The sequence below is a fragment of the Oncorhynchus tshawytscha genome, linkage group LG12 (assembly GCF_018296145.1).
Source record: "Oncorhynchus tshawytscha isolate Ot180627B linkage group LG12, Otsh_v2.0, whole genome shotgun sequence".
NCBI lineage: Eukaryota > Metazoa > Chordata > Actinopteri > Salmoniformes > Salmonidae > Oncorhynchus > Oncorhynchus tshawytscha.
The window spans coordinates 8,191,025-8,211,900 of NC_056440.1; the positions used below are offsets into that span (position 1 = coordinate 8,191,025).

Sequence of the window (20,876 nt, forward strand, 5' to 3'; positions counted from 1 at the left end):
ACCAGAGCACCTTCTTCCACATGTTTGGTGTGTCTCCCAGGTGGCTTGTGGCAAACTTTAAATGACACTTTTTATGGATATCTTTAAGAAATGGCTTTCTTCTTGCCACTCTTCCATAAAGGCCAGATTTGTGCAATATATGACTGATTGTTGTCCTATGGACAGAGTCTTCCACCTCAGCTGTAGATCTCTGCAGTTCATCCAGAGTGATCATGGGCCTCTTGGCTGCATCTCTGATCAGTCTTCTCTTTGTATGAGCTGAAAGTTTAGAGGGACGGCCAGGTCTTGGTAGATTTGCAGTGGTCTGATACTCCTTCCATTTCAATATTATCGCTTGCACAGTGCTCCTTGGGATGTTTAAAGCTTGGGAAATCTTTTTGTATCCAAATCCGGCTTTAAACTTCTTCACAACAGTATCTCGGACCTGCCTGGTGTGTTCCTTGTTCTTCATGATGCTCTCTGCGCTTTTAACGGACCTCTGAGACTATCACAGTGCAGGTGCATTTATACAGAGACTTGATTACACACAGGTGGATTGTATTTATCATCATTAGTCATTTAGGTCAACATTGGATCATTCAGAGATCCTCACTGAACTTCTGGAGAGAGTTTGCTGCACTGAAAGTAAAGGGGCTGAATAATTTTGCACGCCCAATTTTTCAGTTTTTGATTTGTTAAAAAAGTTTGAAATATCCAATAAATGTCGTTCCACTTCATGATTGTGTCCCACTTGTTGTTGATTCTTCACAAAAAAATACAGTTTTATATCTTTATGTTTGAAGCCTGAAATGTGGCAAAAGGTCGCAAAGTTCAAGGGGGCCGAATACCACTTTTTATCCATAGTCCTAACTGACACATGTTGAAACTTGCACACTTTGATAGACTTAAAAATAAAGAATATAAATGATAAATGTTTCGTGAGCTTAGTTCAACTGTCATAGTCCATCAGAACCCAATATTTAAGCTTGTTTTACTCCAATGTTTGTAAACGTTGTACATGCAAACAACCATTGTATAGCCTCAAAACATGGTTAAAACTACAATTTTGATATCGTGGATGGTCAGTCCTTGCACCCATAGTTCTGTCTATGAATTTTAGTGTTTACATTTCTCCAGGCCCATCCCTCATTTTCTTACCAAAACAGAGGTGGGGTGGCCACTTCGGATATTGTTTCGATGAAGGTGTCTAGCTTTTAACAGATTAGAAATTGGAGAGAGGCCAGGTAGCCTGGTGTGCATCAGCAAAAAGTGCAATGGGGCAGATGTACAGAGCTGTGAAAAAGTATTGCCCCCTTTCTCATTCTGCATATTTTTGATACTGCACCTTATCAGATCTTCAACCAAAACCTAATATTAGATAAAGGGAACCTGAGTGAATAAATAACACAATGACATACTTACATACTCATATTTCATAAAGAAAGTTATTCAACACCCACTTCCCCAATTCCCCTTGGTTTAAACACATTAAGGCACTAACATCACACATAAAACTAAAGATTAAACATTACATCATACAAAATGTATAATACCACCATACAACAATATAATAATGTATGTGTGTAGAGTGCGTGTGTTAGCATGTGTGTTGTGTGCGTATGTGTGTGTCTGTATGTGTGTGTGTGTGTGTGTGTGTGTGTGTCTGTACCTGTGTGTGTGTGTGTGTGTGTGTGTGTGTGTGTGTGTGTGTGTGTGTGTGTGCTGTACCTGTGTGTGTGTGTGTGTGTGTGTGTGTGTGTGTGTTGTGTGTGTGTGTGTGTGTGTGTGTGTGTGTGCGTATGTACCTGTGTGTGTGTGTGTGTGTGTGTGTGTGTGTGTGTGTGTGTCTGTACCTGTGTGTGTGTGTGTGTGTGTGTCTTCACAGTCCCCGCTGTTCCATAAAGTATTTTTGTATCTGTTTTTAAAATCTAATTGTACTGCTGCATCAGTTACCTGATATGGAATAGAGTTCCATGTAGTCATGGCTCTATGTAGTACTGTGGAATAGAGTTCCATGGAGTCATGGCTCTATGTAGTACTGTGGAATAGAGTTCCATGGAGTCATGGCTCTATGTAGTACTGTGGAATAGAGTTCCATGGAGTCATGGCTCTATGTAGTACTGTGGAATAGAGTTCCATGGAGTCATGGCTCTATGTAGTACTGTGGAATAGAGTTCCATGGAGTCATGGCTCTATGTAGTACTGTGGAATAGAGTTCCATGGAGTCATGGCTCTATGTAGTACTGTGGAATAGAGTTCCATGGAGTCATGGCTCTATGTAGTACTGTGGAATAGAGTTCCATGGAGTCATGGCTCTATGTAGTACTGTGGAATAGAGTTCCATGGAGTCATGGCTCTATGTAGTACTGTGGAATAGAGTTCCATGGAGTCATGGCTCTATGTAGTACTGTGGAATATTCCATGGAGTCATGGCTCTATGTAGTACTGTGGAATAGAGTTCCATGGAGTCATGGCTCTATGTAGTACTGTGGAATAGAGTTCCATGGAGTCATGGCTCTATGTAGTACTGTGGAATAGAGTTCCATGGAGTCATGGCTCTATGTAGTACTGTGGAATAGAGTTCCATGGAGTCATGGCTCTATGTAGTACTGTGGAATAGAGTTCCATGGAGTCATGGCTCTATGTAGTACTGTGGAATAGAGTTCCATGGAGTCATGGCTCTATGTAGTACTGTGGAATAGAGTTCCATGGAGTCATGGCTCTATGTAGTACTGTGGAATAGAGTTCCATGGAGTCATGGCTCTATGTAGTACTGTGGAATAGAGTTCCATGGAGTCATGGCTCTATGTACTGTGGAATAGAGTTCCATGGAGTCATGGCTCTATGTAGTACTGTGGAATAGAGTTCCATGGAGTCATGGCTCTATGTAGTACTGTGGAATAGTTCCATGGAGTCATGGCTCTATGTAGTACTGTGGAATAGAGTTCCATGGAGTCATGGCTCTATGTAGTACTGTGGAATAGAGTTCCATGGAGTCATGGCTCTATGTAGTACTGCGTGTCTCCCGTAGACTGTTCTGGATTTAGCTATGATGGCAAACATGGAAAAATAATGACTTGACATCCTCTCCTAATTGGACCAGAACTCTGTGGTGGTTATTTCTTTATTATCAAATGAGGAGAGACAAACTTATCACACAAGTCAGAGTTACACTTAAAACTAAAATCTTTATTCACTTATTAATAAGGAAAGCAGGTAAATACCACACACACACACAAGTGAATGATGTGAGTGCTCTGCATTAACGAGGCTGGTCAACTCAACACTCTTGACTGTTGGGTTGAGAGCCCCGACACAAAGAATACCAAGATATTTTCTATGGCATAGATAAACCCCATTAGTCTACATGACAAATAACAGATGTGTGGAATTGGTCACAAGGTGACACTTGAAATATGAGAAAAGAGTATCCCCCAGCCAGATAGCTTTTGCTATGAAATAAATGGACTATTCACAGAAGACAGTATCTGCTGTGAAGACTGTAACCACTAGCTAGCCTTGTGGTAAGTGCGTTGGGCCAGTAACTGAAAGGTTGTTGGCTCAAATCCCGAGCTGCTCCTGAACAAGGCAGTTAACCCGCTGTTCCCCGGTAGGCCATCATTGTAAATAAGAATTTGTTCTTAACTGACTTGCCTAAGTTAAATATTTTATTTATTTTTAAAACAGGGGTTGGCCTCCAAAACGAGGTTCCTCTCAACTTGAGCCATCTCTCCCTGGTTCATTCCAGTCAGATCGGAGCAACTTCCCTCACATGAAATGAATGTAGCTTGTTAGGTTTATCACCTAAGATATCGTCAATTTGCTTTCAGCGTTAACACACACACACACAAAGAGTTCTAAGAATCCTATTCTATTTACATAGAACAACCATTTGATGCAATAACAGTATTATAACGTAATTTTGTAATTTTGCCACCATAACTCTTATTAATTTTACATACATTGTATGTACAAAAGTATGTGGACACCTCCTTCAAATGAGTGGATTTGGCTATTTCAGCCACACCCGTTGCTGACAGGTGTATAAAATCGAGCACACAGCCATTTAATCTCCATAGACAAACATTGGCAGTAGAATGGCCTTACTGAAGAGCTCAGTGACTTTCAACGTGGCACTGTTGTAGGATACCACCTTTCCAACAAGTCAGTTCATCAAATTTCTGCCCTGCTAGAGCTGCCTCCGGTCAACTGTAAGTGCTGTTATTGTGAAGTGGAAACGTCTGGGAGCAACAACGGCTCAGCCGCGAAGTGGTAGGCCACAGAAGTTCACAGAACAGGTCCTCTGAGTGCTGAAGAGCGTAGCACGTAAAAAATCATATGTCCTCGGTTGCAAATCTTTGTCTAAAAATGATGCCGAAAAATAGAATCCTGACTAGAACCCAAAAAATGTATCATATTACTCCAGTGCTAGCCTCCCTACACTGGCTACCTGTTAAGGCTAGGACTGATTTCAAGGTTTTACTGCTAACCTACAACAGGGCTTACTCCTTCCTATCTCTCTGATTTGGTCCTGCTGTACATACCTACACGTACGCTACGGTCACATGACGCAGGCCTCCTAATTGTCCCTAGAATTTCTAAGCAAACAGCTGGAGGCATGGCTTTCTCCTATAGAGCTCCATTTTTATGGAATGGTCTGCCCAACCATGTGAGAGAAGCAGACTCGGTCTCAACCTTTAAGTCTTTACTGAAGACACATCTCTTCAGTAGGTCCTACGATTGAGTGTAGTCTGACTCAGGAGTGTGAAGGTGAACGGAAAGGCTCTGGAGCAACGAACTGCTATGCTGTCTCTGCCCGGCCGGTTCCCCTCTCTCCACTGGGATTCTCTGCCTCTGACGGGAGGCTGAGCCACTGGCTTACTAGTGCTCATCAATGCCGTCCCTAGGAGGGGTGTGTCACTTGAGTGGGTTGAGTCACAGACGGTTTTGCTCCCCCTTGGGCTTGTGCGGTGGTGGAGATATTGGTGGGCTATATACTCAGCCTTGTCTCAGCGTAGTAAGTTGGTGGTCTGTTGATATCTCTCTAGTGGTGTGGGTGCGGTGCTTTAGCAAAGTGAGTGGGGTTATATCCTGCCTGGTTGGCCCTGTCTGGGGGTATCGTCAGATGGGGCCACAGTGTCCCCCGAACCACCCCTGTCTCAGTCTCCAGTTTCCAGTATCTATTCTGCAACAGTTTATGTGCCAGGGCTAGGGTCAGTCTGTTATATCTGGTGTAATTCTCCTGTCTTATCTGGTGTCCAGTGTGAATTTAAATATGCTCCCTCTAATTCTCTCTCTCTCCCTCTCTCCCTCCACTCTCGGAGGACCTGAGACCTAGGATCATGCCTCAGGACTACCTGGCCTGATAACTCCTGGCTGTCCCCAGTCCACCTGGTCGTGCTGCTGCTCCAGTTTCAACTATTTTCCCTGCGGCTATGGAACTGTGAGAGCAAAATGACAAGATTATATTATAATAATTTTTATGCTTCGAATAGCTTTGATGAGTACTTCCTCATCTGTGTCTGTGTGAACTGATAGGAGCCTAAAAACCTACAGCTGGCCGAGATGTGGTGGGTGTAACCGAGATAGCCTGGAGAAGTAGATCGTAATCCTTCATTGTCTCAAAATCATCCTGGCATCTGGGAAACTAAGCCGAGGTGGTGTTAAAACCACACCAGAGGTAGATAACCAGGAGATGAACCCAAAGTTGCATGGGAGGGGTGGAACCAGCCACGAATGAGCATTTTTAGTGTCAGTTATATAAGAAATCTGTTATGGTTAACCTTTGGCAACACAAATTAGACTGTGCGGTCGACAGCTTCTTAATTGCAATAATTAAATCGATATTAAACAAAGATGATTGTTTGAAGAAATTACAATGTCTCTCTCACTTGATTAGAATATTCCACCACAGAAACCTGACCTGTTCACCGGACGTGCTACCTTGTCCCGGACATGCTGTTTTTGACTCTCTCTCTCTCAACGGTCTCGACCTCTGAATGATCGGCTATGAAAAGCCAACTGACATCTACTCCTGAGGTACTGACCTGTTGCACCCTCTACAACCACTGTGATTATTATTTGACCCTGCTTGTCATCTATGAACGTTTGAACATCTTGAAGAAAAATCTGGCCTTAAATGTTCATGTACTCTTATAATCTCCACCCGGCACAGCCAGAAGAGAACTGGCCACCCCTCAGAGCCGGGTTCATCTCTAGGATTCTTCCTAGCTTCCTGCCTTTCTAGGGAGTTTTTGCTAGCCACCGTGCTTCTACATCTGCATTGCTTGCTGTTTGGAGTTTTAGGCTGAGTTTCTGTTGAGCACTTTTGTGACATCTGCTGATGTAAAAAGAGATGTATAAATACATTTTATTGATTGGTTGATTAAGATATTGTTGAGGAATTTGCACTTACAAACTATCTTATGAACTTCTTTTTTTTTTCTTAAGAAGCTTCTTTGTGAATCTGGGCCACGGTCTTGTCTTGGTGTCAGATACATTTCTACTCGGCCTCGACTAGGTCTCGGACCAGCGGAGTAAAAAACAAAACTCTATATCATCAGCTTCCATTAAACAGGCAGTTAACCAACTGTTCCCACTGTTCCTAGGCCATCATTGAAAATAAGAATTTGTTCTTTAACCGACTTGCCTGGTTTAATAAGGGTTCAATGAATTAAATAAATAAATAAAAAAGTCAGCACATAAAACTGATTCGACAAGCCAAATATATACACTCATTTGTTGAAACATAAATATCTTAAAACACCCTTATCTATTATGGACATGTTTGCACAATGGCAAACCTATAGGCCTCCAGTATGTGACAGGTTGGTGATTCTGTAAAGGACAGCAACCGTAATACCAACCAGTACATATTAGTTGAATACTATACTGTTTAATTAGACTTATTATGCTGTTTAACTTACAGAATTGTTATATGTTAGTATTTTGCTGATACAGGCTTGTGTTGAGGGGGTATGACTGCAGTAAGTGACTTCCTGTTTTCACAATCTACAGGAACTTAGATGTGTGGAAATATGTAGGAAGGAACTGACAACGGTGGCAACGTCAGCTTTATTAATCTGCACAGACAAGCTACATGTAGGAGAGTGCACTTTTTTGTAAAATAACACAAAGGGACACTTTATTTTCAGTGGGCTTTGCGTATACTCACTTCTTAATGCCTACTGATGCGTATTAAAGTAGTGTAGTGGAGGTATAGGACTTATCCCGAGTGGGGCAGCGGTCTAAGGCTCTGTATCTCAGTGCTAGAGGCATCACTACAGACACCCTGTGAAACATGTGATTTTGAGTGAAAATCAGAAGAATCTATAGAGAAACAGGATTTTTCCCACAGGGAGGCTTTCCTTCGCTGGGCGGGCCGTTTGGGAACTTTTGGACAAAATCTCCAGGCACCACCACACCACTGCATAGGGCCGATGGAGAGACAGCAGTCACACACAGCACGATGTTAAAGCACCACCACACCACTGCATAGGGCCGATGGAGAGACAGCAGTCACACACAGCACGATGTTAAAGCACCACCACACCACTGCATAGGGCCGAAGGAGAGACAGCAGTCACACACAGCATGATGTTAAATCACCACCACACCACTGCATAGGGCCGATGGAGAGACAGCAATCACACACAGCATGATGTTAAAGGATAAGCAGTCCATAAACACAGACATAATAAGCCAGTAGGTCCCAATCATAAAAATACAAAAATACATAATGCATTTCACAATCAAAACGTACAAGTATTACTCCCCATGTCACGTTTATCACACAAAGTAATCGATTACCTACAGTTTAAAGTGGAACTGACAGCGTGTTAACTACTGCAGATATGTACCAAACAGACTGTCATTATATCAGTCAAAAATATACAATTCCCAGTTTATTCTACAAAACCAACTTCAGAAGAGGTTTTATAAATAGGTTCTATATTTGACTCAACGTTCCATGACGTACACTAAGGTATTGTTGGCAGAATTGATGGATGCAGTTCAATGCATGATTAATATAATTCACCAATATATTTCTTGGTAGTCCAAAAGATATCACTACCAGGTTGTAAATCCCAGCTGGCCTGGTACATTGTTTGCTGTCTCCATTCAGGATGCACTGTTTCAGTTTCAATTACTCAATATTCTGGACAAAAACTAAGAAATGTAAATAAGGCTGGGAATATCAATACAATCATACTAGGAAGGGAAATGATCACAAGTCAGTCATAACGTGGCTAATTGGCTAGCGTATCTATTTATGTAGCAAGCTAAAAACACTGAGCCTGACGTTCGCTAGATAGCTAACTAACTGCTAGGAGGATGTCAGGTCATTGGATGAGTGGGTGAATTACTGACCTTTTCCCCTCATATCGTTTTTCGTGGGCTATACACAGGTAGAGAGGCAGGTGTCATTTGGTTAGCTAACAAGAACGTGTACGACTGTTATCCAAGTAGCATATCTCTTAGCAAATTATTTCTGGCTATCTACTCCGATTTCAGAGTACTCTTGTCTGAGTGTGCCAGAGTGCAGAATAACTGATGCATTTACGAAGGCGCCACACCTCACTGAAAAAGGCCTCACTGAAAACGTAGGCAAAAAAAAGTAATAGTAAGTCAAGAATGCTCTAGATAACTGTAACTGGGTGAGTGACTGGTTGCCGGGAAGTCAGGCACAGGAGAGCAGAGATGGGTGATAACAGGAGAACTTTAATATACACCCTGGCCCAAGGGCACAGGCGAGGCAGTACAAAGCACAACCACGCTAACATGAACAGGATTAAACAAAGCAAACAAACCTAGGTTGGAAACAAACCTAGCGCAAGACAGCCTGTAGCGTAACACCCTACACAAAGAACAATTCCACACACAGACATGGGGGAAACAGAGGGTAATATACATTTAGTCTGATGAGGGAATGTGAACCAAGTGTGCTGGAAAACAAGACAAAACAAATGGAAAATGAAAGGTTGAGTGACGATGGCTAGAAGACCGGTGACTTCGAACGCCGAACGCCACCCAAACAAGGAGAGGGACCGACTTCCAGCTCTGCTACGGCAAGTAAAATGTTCAGAGTGGTGTTCTCTCATTTATGTCTATAAGTAGCTAGCTAGCAAGCTAGCCAACTTTAGCCAGTTAGCTTTGGTGCTTGGTTGGGACAAGCATGCATTGGCAGGTAAGCTGCAGAAGGACGAGGAGGCTACAATTCCCCATCGTTTATCAGTGCAATTTTGACGTCCAACTAAAGAAGATTGAGAGGGTTTATCTAATGTTACTTTATTAGATTTTATTTCATCTTGCTCCGGCTAGTTTTAGTTGTTGATCTTGTTGTTGTTGATGCGCATAACTGAGAGAGAGAGAGAGAGAGAGTCTACCTTTTCATGGTTGTTTGATCAATAGGACTGTAAAGTTCCCAAATGTAAGAGGACTCCTGTGGTGTTTCCATAATTGCAGAAATTAATGTGGCTTTTAGCGAATGGAATGCGTTCTAATGATCTAAAGTCTCCCTGTTGCAACTGCGTGTAAACATACAGTCCAGTTCAAATTGAATGATGTCATCCCCGTGTTGTAAATGGCTTGTTTGTATAAAGGCCTACTGTAGCTCTGATTGGCTATAGCGCACCGGTCTGTGTGGACTCCGGTGCTGGACGAGACAGATGGTTTTATTAGGTTTTATTTACTGCAGTGTTTATTGATTGTCCAAACACCACAGCCACAATCCCACTCTATATTGCTATAGAATTCTCCCAAATGCCTTAGGATACGTTATTCCCAAACATTCTAAGAATTTATGAAAACGTGAAAATGACCATATCTAAGTGGTCGCTTTAATTAAGATTTCATGTTGCTAAAACGCTGTCAGTTCCACTTTAAATGCAACAATGTTTCACACACATAACTTATTTTCAAAGAGATGGCTAACAACAGGATGTGACGCTGCAATAACAAACATAGTTCCATTCACTAGATTAAGATAATTTGAAACTTAACTTAATTGTTGAAAGTTATTCTTGGAAAGGGAGAAGCTAATAAATTAGCAACAACATCCTCTTTGATAAGACCTGCTGCAAATGCTGCAAACTTGCCTGCAACAAAAGCTAGCTAGCTAGACCGTGGGAAAACCACTGCTCGCTATTGCGCAGTGACCTGCCTTCTTGAAGGCCAACAGAAGTTTCCATACGTTTTTGTAAAAACGGTCCCACCCATTAAGTCAATGTGATTGGTTGATTCCACTGTCACTCCAAAAAATTTCCATAATACAGTTGAATGGCAGATGCATTTTGTCTAGCTTCTGATGGCCTAGCAAATGGCTGACTTAGCTAGCTATATCTATCTCCCCAGAGACCAACAAAGAAAAATCCTAATTGCATCTTTTTTTCTCTTCAGTGTTTACCCTTTTACTTCCCAACCAAAACTGAAAAGATTAAATCAGAACATAATTGAAAATAATAATATAATTATATAATAATAATAATTTGTATAAATCCTTAGCCCTTCTCTGAAGGCATGAAAGGCCCATTGTTCCCCACTGTGTTTGGGTTAGTAATAATTTGTAGTGGCTCTATTTTCCCCCAGAATGCACTTTTTCACTATTTTGAATGTCTAAAGAATCCATATGTTGTTCTGAAATATGAACACAGAAATACTGGACATTTTGAACTCTTATGGTGGTGATTTTACAAAATTACAATCATGGTCTTGAATTGGACACATTTCTCTAGTCTTGGTCTTGACTCGGTCTCAGAGCCCTTGTCCCCTCCTGGTCTCGGCCTTGACTCAGACTCGATTATCTCCGGTCTTGGTCTTGAATTGGTCTCACTTTAGGTGGTCTCCAACACCCTACTGTTAGTTAGCAAGGGGTTGAAGTAGATGCATCGGTCTTCTTTTTATATGTTCAATGCCTCACTTGATTTCATCAACTATATTGATGAACCCTGAAGGACGGGGACAAAGTGCATGACAAGTTGGCCCAGAGGAAGCCAGCTGTTCTCACCCCCTACACTGCCCCATTCTTCCAAGAGCTCACTGAGTTAGAATGAATAACTCTAGCGAGGTAGATCATAGATCTAGGATTGTACACAATCTCAATTATAACTCCCTCTCTCTCTCTCTCTCTCTCTGTATCTCTCCCCCACACAACACACACACAGAAGCACACAATTTAGATTTTAGTGTTGTAATGATGCTCTTATTTGGTTACATACAGTGCCAGTCAAAAGTTTGGACACACCTACTCTTTCAATGGTTTTTCTTTATCTTTACTATTTTCTACATTGTAGAATAATAGTGAAGACATCAAAGCTATGAAATAACACACATGGAATCATGTAGTAACCAATAAAGTGTTAAACAAATCAAAATATTCTAAATAAATCACCAACAGTGTCACCAGCAAAGCACCACCACACGATCACACCTCCTCCTCCATGCTTCACGATGGGAACTACACATAAGGAGATAATCTGTTCACCTATTCTGTGTGTCACAAAGAAACAGTGGTTGGAACCACAAATCTCAAATTTGGACTCATCAACCTAAAGGACAGATTGCCACCGGTCTAATGTCCATTGCTCATGTTTCTTGGCCCAAGCAAGTCTCTTCTTCTTATTGGTGTCCTTTAGTAGTGGTTTATTTACAGCAATTTGACCATGAAGGCCTGATTCACGCAATCTCCTCTGAACAGTTGATGTTGAGATGTGTCTGTTACTTGAACTCTGAAGCATTTATTTGGGAAGCAATCTGAGGTGCAGTTAACTCTAATGAACTTATCCTCTGCACCAGAGTTAACTCAGAGTACATTAAATGAGGCGGCAGGGTAGCCTAGTGGTTAGAGCGTTGGACTAGTAACCGGAAGGTTCAAACCCCCGAGCTGACAAGGTACAAATCTGTCGTTCTGCCGCTGAACAGGCAGTTAACCCACTGTTCCTAGGCCGTCATTGAAAATAAGAGTTTGTTCTTAACTGACTTGGTAAAAAAAAATATATATATATATATATGCACTGTTGCTATGGTTACACCTCTTGGGACTTTTCCAGAACATGGGTGTTCCTTTCAGAGGATGACATACCTGGTTATGTCTGTAAAATGTATCTATGGGCCGTTGCTATGGTCCTACATGCATACCTGTCTTAGTGGAGAACAAGTTTGTATTTTTGAACTATTGGTGTGGCTCTATAGTTTCCCTAATATGAAACCTAACTAAAATTAGTGCAAGGCAATAAGAAAACGGTGGCTAAATGCCAGAGGGGATGAGTCATTAAGAGGAGTTACTCTGTGTGACTTAAGGAGGAAGAATGTATAAGAAGTATGTGTCAAGACTGGAAAGTTAGTTGTTTTCATGACCAGCTCGGCTTTTATTATGTCGTAATACAAGTCTATTTTAACTCACAGGCTCCGGTATTTGTGAAATATTATTGACTGAATATTTTCACGACAGTTTGACGGTGAACCTAGTCTGTGGTCCTGAGCGCTCGGGAGCAGGTTTTCATCAAGGATCTTTCTGTACTTTGCTCTGTTCATCTGTCCTTCGATCCTGACTAGTCCCCCAGTCCCTGCGGCTGAAAAACATCCCCACAGCATGATGCTGCCACCTGGATTCCTCCAGATTTGATGCTTGGCATTCAGGCTAAATAGTTCAATCAGACCAGTGAATCTTGTTTCTCATGTTCTGAGAGATGTTTAGGTATTTTTTGGGCAAACTCCAAGCAGTCTGTCATGTGCCTTTTACTGAGGAGTGGCTTTCGTCTGGAAACTCTACCATAAAGGCCTGATTGGTGGAGTGTTGCCGAGATGGTTGTACCTCTTGAAGGTTCTCCCATCTTCACAGAGGAACTCTGGAGCTCTGTCAGAGTGACTATTGGGTTCTTGGTCATCTCCCTGACCAATGCCCTTCTCTCCCGATTGCTCAGTTTGGCCGGGCGGCTATCTCTAGGAAGAGTCTTGGTGGTTCAAAGCTTCTTCCATTAAAGAATGATGAAGGCCACTGTGTTCTTGGGGGCCTTCAATGCTGCAGAAATGTTTTTGTACCCCTCCCCAGATCTGTGCCTCGACACAATCCTCTGTGGGACCTTTATGGACAATTCCTTCGACCTCATGTCTTAGTTTTTCCTCTGACATGCAGTGTCAACTGTGGGACCTTATATAGACAGGTGTGTGTCTTTCCAAATCATGTCCAATCAATTGAATTTACCACAGGTGGACTCTAATCAAGTTGTAGAAACATCTCAAGGATGATGAATGGAAACAGGATGCACCTGAGCTTTAATTTCGAGTCTCATAGCGAAGGTTCTGAAATAATTATGTAAATAAGGGATTTCTGTTTTTTTATTATATTTAATACATTTGAAAACATTTCTAAAAACCAGTTTTCACTTTATTATTGGGTTATTGTGTGTACATTGAATAAGGCTGTATTGTAACAACATGTGGAAAGGTTGACCTCAGGTCTCCCTACTGGAAGACCGAGGTAGGGGGTGCAGGGGAATTTCTAACTCTGTACAGTACTAATGCAATTAGTAATGCAATTAGTTGTGAAATTTAGGTTGTGTGTTTCTTGTTTAAAGTGCAATAAAGTTTTATCTGTATTTATATACAACAGTTTGTTTCTATTTGTCTTTGTTACTACTTTTTTTTAAATATTTAAGTGTTATTTTTGTATATTTCTATAGTTTTAAATGTTATAATTATTTAATTGTGTTGTTCCAAATGTCTGAATTAAAATGTTAGTGCAGAATGGTGATTTTTTCTTTTTTTGGGGGGGGGTTCGAAGACGACGACCATACAAGCTAGAACCGCAACTGGGACTTGGAAATATATAAATATAGAATAGGCTAATTGTTTTACCTGCGCGTAACCCTAAAACTAAGGACTAATTCGACTCCTATGTTGTTTATCATTGTGTTGTCATGGAGGACTGATTGGGCTCGTTGCTTCGAGTTGAAAAATAAATGCTGCGCTCATGGAATTGCATGCTTTGAGCACAACATAAAAGTGTTATTTGCACGTGAAAAATTAATGCAATATGCTACGTTTGCTGTAAGCCTATTGTTTCCGTTTTTGTTGGTGACAGTTCGATATCTCGACAATTTGCAGCTCTTTAAGTCTATCAAAAGTGCTCGAGTTTGAGCATGTGTTCATTACGCCTAATGATTAAAAAATAAATAATAATCAGCACGAATTAGATTGAGCAATAAAAAGACTCGTGGTCTTCTTAAATGTGACTATTTTTTGACAGTATGGCGCACAATACCACAGCGGAGTTTATAAGGGAGGAACTCAAACTTTTATTCCATAGGAGGGGGTCCGTATAACGCAGCTGCAGCAAGAGCGCATGTTTCACTCGATCCACTGGGGCGTATTCATTACGCCAATTCTGTTGCAAAACGTTTTTTAAACCGAAGCAAACGGAACGAAACGGGGAGGGACCTTCCTGAATTTGTCCAATAGAAACTCTTTATTTGCTCTGTTTGCTTCCGTTTGGTTCAAAAACATTGCTTGATAGGCAGCTTAAACTACTTCAATTCAACCACTATTTGGTTAAAATACACATATACATTTGTGAACTGAAATCCACAACAACCACAATCCATAAGGTGCAGATAGGTAACAGAGAGCAGCAGCGTGATTCATAGACTAGATATCAACAATAAATTCTAACGTAGGCTACACCATTGCTGTCTTCCTTAACCCCAAGCATTTCCTCAAGTTGGATCAACTTTGGATGTCATAAATCGCACGAATCTAAGACATAGCTTGTGGATTGTAGCCTACAAAAGCCTATTCCTGTTCTTTTACCGCCTATTCCGGTTCTATTACCGCCTATTCCGGTTATTTTCCCGCCTATTCCGGTTATTTCCCCGCCTATTCCGGTTATTTTCCCGCGTTCCACCAAACGTATTTGGTGTGTCATCATAGTGGTCTCTGATTTGTGGTCGGAACAAATGTACATTTGCACCTATTGCAATGCTTATTTTAATGTCATCAAAATAAAATGGTGTCGATTACTTTTTCTCTCTCACAAAAACCCTTCCTGAATAAAACATTTACCTTAGAAGTAATCATAACGTTTTTCAAAAAATGAATCCTATCTGTAATCTGATAACTATATTGTGGCTGGGAACGTAATGGATTGCAGTTACCGTCTTTTCGTAATCAATTACATGTAAATCCTCAACCGTGATGATCCACTGCCGCTACTACAACGTTAAATCCACAAGGATTCAGTGATAATTCTTCGGCTGTTCTGCGCAGGGAGTACCGCTTATAAAACATGGGAAATATAAATGGGCCAACATAGGATAATAGTGGATAAGGTTATCCAACCAATAACAATAACCTTCGATCAAAATATTTATAAATACAAATAAATAAATACAAATAGGCCGAAATGAAACGGAAGAAGGGCACAACGAGAAGATTCATGTGTGATGTATCATGATACATGTATATATATCTTTCACACTTGAATCTTCTCGTCGTATGTATATATATATATAGGCTTGCACACAATCTACAGCCTACATACGTTCATATTTTTTTAAACATATTTAAAACATTTTCCTAAAGGTTAGCTGGCTATGTTCATTATAGCCCATAAAATACAAGTTAGATATTAGTCTTCATACCGTTTTAAAAGAGATTCTAAAAAGTGTTTTTACTCAGTGTATAGCCTATCTAATAGTACACCACGAAATAAGATCGAGTTAGTGCTTTAGTGGGTATCTTACCTTCAAGAAATTACAACCAGAATGCTTTAGGCTCAACAGGTGTTCTTTGCTTTGGCTTTCATCCGTAATCTATGTAATATAACCGCATTGAAAGCAGGCCACGCCTATCATGTCTGTAACCGACAATGGCCAGCTAGTTAGCGGGGTGCGCGCTAAAAGCGGTTCAATCGGTGACGTCACTCGCTCTGAGACCTTGAAATAGTTGTTCCCCTTTTCTGGAGAGTCGGGTAACAATGCTTAGTGGTTCAGTTGTTGATGTGTGCAGAGGGTCCCTGGTTCGGGGCGAGGAGAGGGACGGAAGCTATACAGTTACATGGACACCTAATCTTCTGAAATCAAACTTTATTTATATAGTACATTTCTTACAACAAATGCATTTGAAAGGTACTTCACAAATAAAATAATACAAGTTGAGAAAGATAAAACACAAAACGTTTCATAGCGTCGACATGAATACAAATTCAGAGATGATCGTCTAGGGAAGTTATGAATAAAAGGGAAATCACGTTCAGCATCGAATGCTTTCTAAGCACTGTGACCTCAAACAGCAGGCGTAGAAAAGACACCTGAGCGGAGTTCCCGCTGGTCTGGAGATTACAGCCTAACAGAGACTGTTCTACGAAATATATTCCCAAATAAATGTATTCTCAGATATTGTGTTCTCTCTTACGCTGTGTGAACTGACATGTATGGTTGTTGAAGACAACCATGTTCCACCCGATGTTCCCTCCGAAGGGAATTAAATGTATATAATGCCCTCCGCCGTGGCGCTCTACTCAAACAGCAGCGTGGCAAAGTTATTCAAAGCTTATACTTTATTTCTCAGGATGTAATTTGCCAGTGATATTATAATATTGTTATTTAAACAAAAACAGACAACCCCATAGTGGAATAGTTGATCTATTTACCTTGTCGGCTTGTTGTTGTGTGTTCTATGCAAGATCGCTGTTCTTCTTGAGGGCATTCAAGTGGCAAGAGTCACAGGAGGGAAATATGTATTCTGATAAGCAATCAGTGCACAACAATTCTAATGCAATCACTGGTAAACGCTTTTTGAAAAGCCTTTGTAAAAAAAAAAAGAGGGGGATCCCAGGTTTACATTGCTACCATGTTTATTGATCTGCTCCTTCAATTGAGCATGTGGCATCGTTTTACAAATGCAGAAATGTGAGTTATAGATCTGTCATTCTCATTGAATGCCTAAGAGTGGTTGATCTGTTCTTTGTGCTCTATTTCTATGCTTCCTGTTCTTAAGTTTTGTTTTTGCTTCTTTTACTTTCGGGTTTTATTCGCCATCTTCAAACAGCTGAGATCACACCTGTTTCCAGGGCCTTGCTGAAATCACACATATTCCCTGTTAGGCCCAGGGAACAGGTGTGGCCTCAGCGAGACCCAGGGAATAGGTGTGGCTTCAGCGAGGCCCAGGGAATAGGTGTGGCCTCAGCGAGGCCCAGGTAGAAAGCCCATCTATTGGGCCTTCAGATTTTCTCTGGCACAGGAAAGAAGACCTTCTTCCTCAGGTACTCCCCGGACACAGGCGTCTGCTTGACCACCCCTTTATCCAACAGCCCTTTCTGGCTCACGTCGTTTTTGACCTCACAGAGTATAATCAGGATGTCATCTCTGGAGAGAGCAGGAATCACGGGAACAGACAGCGATGACATAAGCACACAGTGTGGATAGTTCAAGTGAGGAAATGTGTATTAACAGGACATGGACATGTATTAATGAAAAATATTGTGTCCCCCAAAATAATCAGGCTTTACATGGGGCAGCCATTTTCCAGATGGAGGCACAGAGACTGGATAAACCAGCACCCTGTGATATTGTGCCTATAGGAGACAGACGTATCCATAGTGGCCCTGACCACCAGAGTATCTGCACCAACAAGGGCGAAGGCCTTGAAATCTAGGAAGCCGACTGTCTCTAGCCCAGCCTCCGACCCAGCCTCTGATCCTGCCTACGACCCAGCCTCCAACTCTGCCCCTGATCTTGCCTCCGACCCAGTCTCTGATCCAGCCTTAGACCCAGTCTCTGATCCAGCCTTAGACCCAGTCTCTGATCCAGCCTTAGACCCAGCCTTCTTCTTCAGCTCAGAGCAGAGCTTCAGCACATCTTGTATCTCCTTCTTAGTCTTGTTCATTTGGCATCACCACCTTGAACACCAGACAGCTGAACACCTTCTCCAGTTCCACTGCAGGACAAGAGAAGGCACTCAACTCTTGAACAATTCTGTCTCACTAAATCATTATTTCAAATCAACCCATAATAACCAACTACCAAGTCAGACAAGAGAAAGTTGGTCAGATGTTGAAATATAGAAGTGTGTCTGGTTGAAGTTAAGAGGTTGAAATACCAGCATCGATGTTTGATCCCGCTCTGTCCCGCATATCCTCTGCTGTAAAGATCTGGTTGTTAATCAGACAGAGAACTCTAGGCAGGCTGGTCATCGTATAGCGATCGCCTTGGAAACAGTAGAGAGTGGTTTTCAGTTTCACAGAAACCCAATCCCCATCACACTACCATCCCTGGGTTCCCCACCACACTACCATCCCTGGGTTCCCCACCACATTACCATCCCTGGGTTCCCCATCACACTACCATCCCTGGGATCCCCACCACACTACTATCCCTGGGATCCCCACCACACTACCATCCCTGGGTTCCCCACCACATTACCATCCCTGGGTTCCCCACCTCATTACCATCCCTGGGATCCCCACCACACTATCATCCCTGGGTTCCCCACCACACTACCATCCATGGGATCCCCATCACACTACCAGCCCTGGGTTCCCCAGCACACTACCATCCCTAGGTTCCCCACCACACTACCATCCCTGGGTTCCCCACCACATTACCATCCCTGGGTTCCCCACCTACCATCCCTGGGTTCCCCATCACACCCATCCCTGGGTTCCCCATCACACTACCATCCCTGGGATCCCCACCACACTACCATCCCTGGGTTCCCCACCACACTACCATCCATGGGATCCCCACCACATTACCATCCCTGGGTTCCCCACCACACTACCATCCCTGGGTTCCCCACCACACTACCATCCCTGGGTTCCCCATCACACTACCATCCCTGGGATCCCCACCACACTACCATCCCTGGGTTCCCCACCACACTGCCATCCCTGGGTTCCCCACCACACTACCATCCCTGGGTTCCCCACCACACTACCATCCCTGGGTTCCCCATCACACTACCATCCCTGGGATCCCCACCACACTACCATCCCTGGGTTCCCCACCACACTGCCATCCCTGGGTTCCCCACCACACTACCATCCCTGGGTTCCCCATCACACTACCATCCCTGGGATCCCCACCACACTACCATCCCTGGGTTCCCCACCACACTACCATCCCTGGGTTCCCCACCACACTACCATCCCTGGGTTCCCTAAATAATAGTTAATATACTTAATCTAAAACGTTAACTTCAGTGATTTTGAAATGGGAACACTTGACTTTCACTCATGTCATAACCTGTGTTAGTATCAATACATTGTTAGGCTACTGTAGGGTATATAATACAGTAGGTATTTATACTTCAGGGACTTTCCTCATCGCTGGAGCAGCAGTGATCAACTCCCTCACAATGCTCACTCCGTTCTGGGTAGAAACACAGAGAAAACACAGTTAGCATCTCCATTATAATAACAGTTATAATATTATAAGCTGTACCATGTTAGTCATTTAGCAGACACTCTTATCCAGAGTGACTTACATGAGAAATTAGGGTAAAGTGCCTTGCTCAAGGGCACATCGACAGGTTTCAAACCTAGTCGGCTCAGGGATTCGAACCAGCACTCTTTCGGTTACTGGCCCAACGCTCTAACCACTAGGCATAAATCAAATCAAAATCAAATCAAATTTTATTTGTCACATACACATGGTTAGCAGATGTTAGTGCGAGTGTAGCGAAATGCTTGTGCTTCTATGTCCGACAATGCAGTAATAACCAACAAGTAATCTAGCTAACAATTCCAAAACTACTACCTTATAGACACAAGTGTAAGGGGATAAAGAATATGTACATAAGATATATGAATGAGTGATGGTACAGAGCGGCATAGGTAAGATACAGTAGATGGTATTGAGTGCAGTATATACATATGAGATGAGTATGTAAACAAAGTGGCATAGTTAAAGTGGCTAGTGATACATGTATTACATAAGGATGCAGTAGATGATATAGAGTACAGTATATACGTAGACATATGAGATGAATAATGTAGGGTATGTAAACATTATATTAGGTAGCATTGTTTAAAGTGGCTAGTGATATATTTTACATCATTTCCCATCAATTCCCATTATTAAAGTGGCTGGAGTTGAGTCAGTGTGTTGGCAGCAGCCACTCAATGTTAGTGGTGGCTGTTTAACAGTCTGATGGCCTTGAGATAGAAGCTGTTTTTCAGTCTCTCGGTCCCAGCTTTGATGCACCTGTACTGACCTCGCCTTCTGGATGATAGCGGGGTGAACAGGCAGTGGCTCGGGTGGTTGTTGTCCTTGATGATCTTTATGGCCTTCCTGTGACATCGGGTGGTGTAGGTGTCCTGGAGGGCAGGTAGTTTGCACCCGGTGATGCGTTGTGCAGACCTCAATACCCTCTGGAGAGCCTTACGGTTGTGGGAGGAGCAGTTGCCGTACCAGGCGGTGATACAGCCCGACAGGATGCTCTCGATTGTGCATCTGTAGAAGTTTGTGAGTGCTTTTGGTGACAAGCCGAATTTCTTCAGCCTCCTGAGGTTGAAGAGGCGCTGCTGCGCCTTCTTCACGATGCTGTCTGTGTGAGTGGACCAATTCAGTTTGTCTGTGATGTGTACGCCGAGGAACTTAAAACTTACTACCCTCTCCACTACTGTTCCATCGATGTGGATAGGGGGGTGTTCCCTCTGCTGTTTCCTGAAGTCCACAATCATCTCCTTAGTTTTGTTGACGTTGAGTGTGAGGTTATTTTCCTGACACCACACTCCGAGGGCCCTCACCTCCTCCCATTAGGCCGTCTCGTCGTGATGATTGAGTTGGAGGCGTGGCCACGCAGTCCTGCTGTAAAATAATAATGATCACTGCTCTACTAACAGGGCTTGGTTGAAAGTGTGAAACTTTATCATGTACCATTGACACCATGTGAATTTGGGA

The 20,876-nt window shown here is 42.5% G+C and overlaps 1 protein-coding gene across 2 annotated transcripts in view; it reads right to left on the minus strand.

Moving 5' to 3' along the window:
• Positions 1 to 15,819, minus strand: part of LOC112241563 (hyphally regulated cell wall protein 3) — a 29,154-nt gene extending 13,335 nt beyond the window's left edge. For both annotated transcript variants that reach the window (XM_042331273.1, XM_042331272.1), the window contains exon 1: positions 15,717 to 15,819. The gene's annotated coding sequence lies outside the window, so the exon portion shown is untranslated. The remainder of the gene's footprint in view (positions 1 to 15,716) is intronic.
• Between the last annotated feature and the right edge of the window lie 5,057 nt (positions 15,820 to 20,876).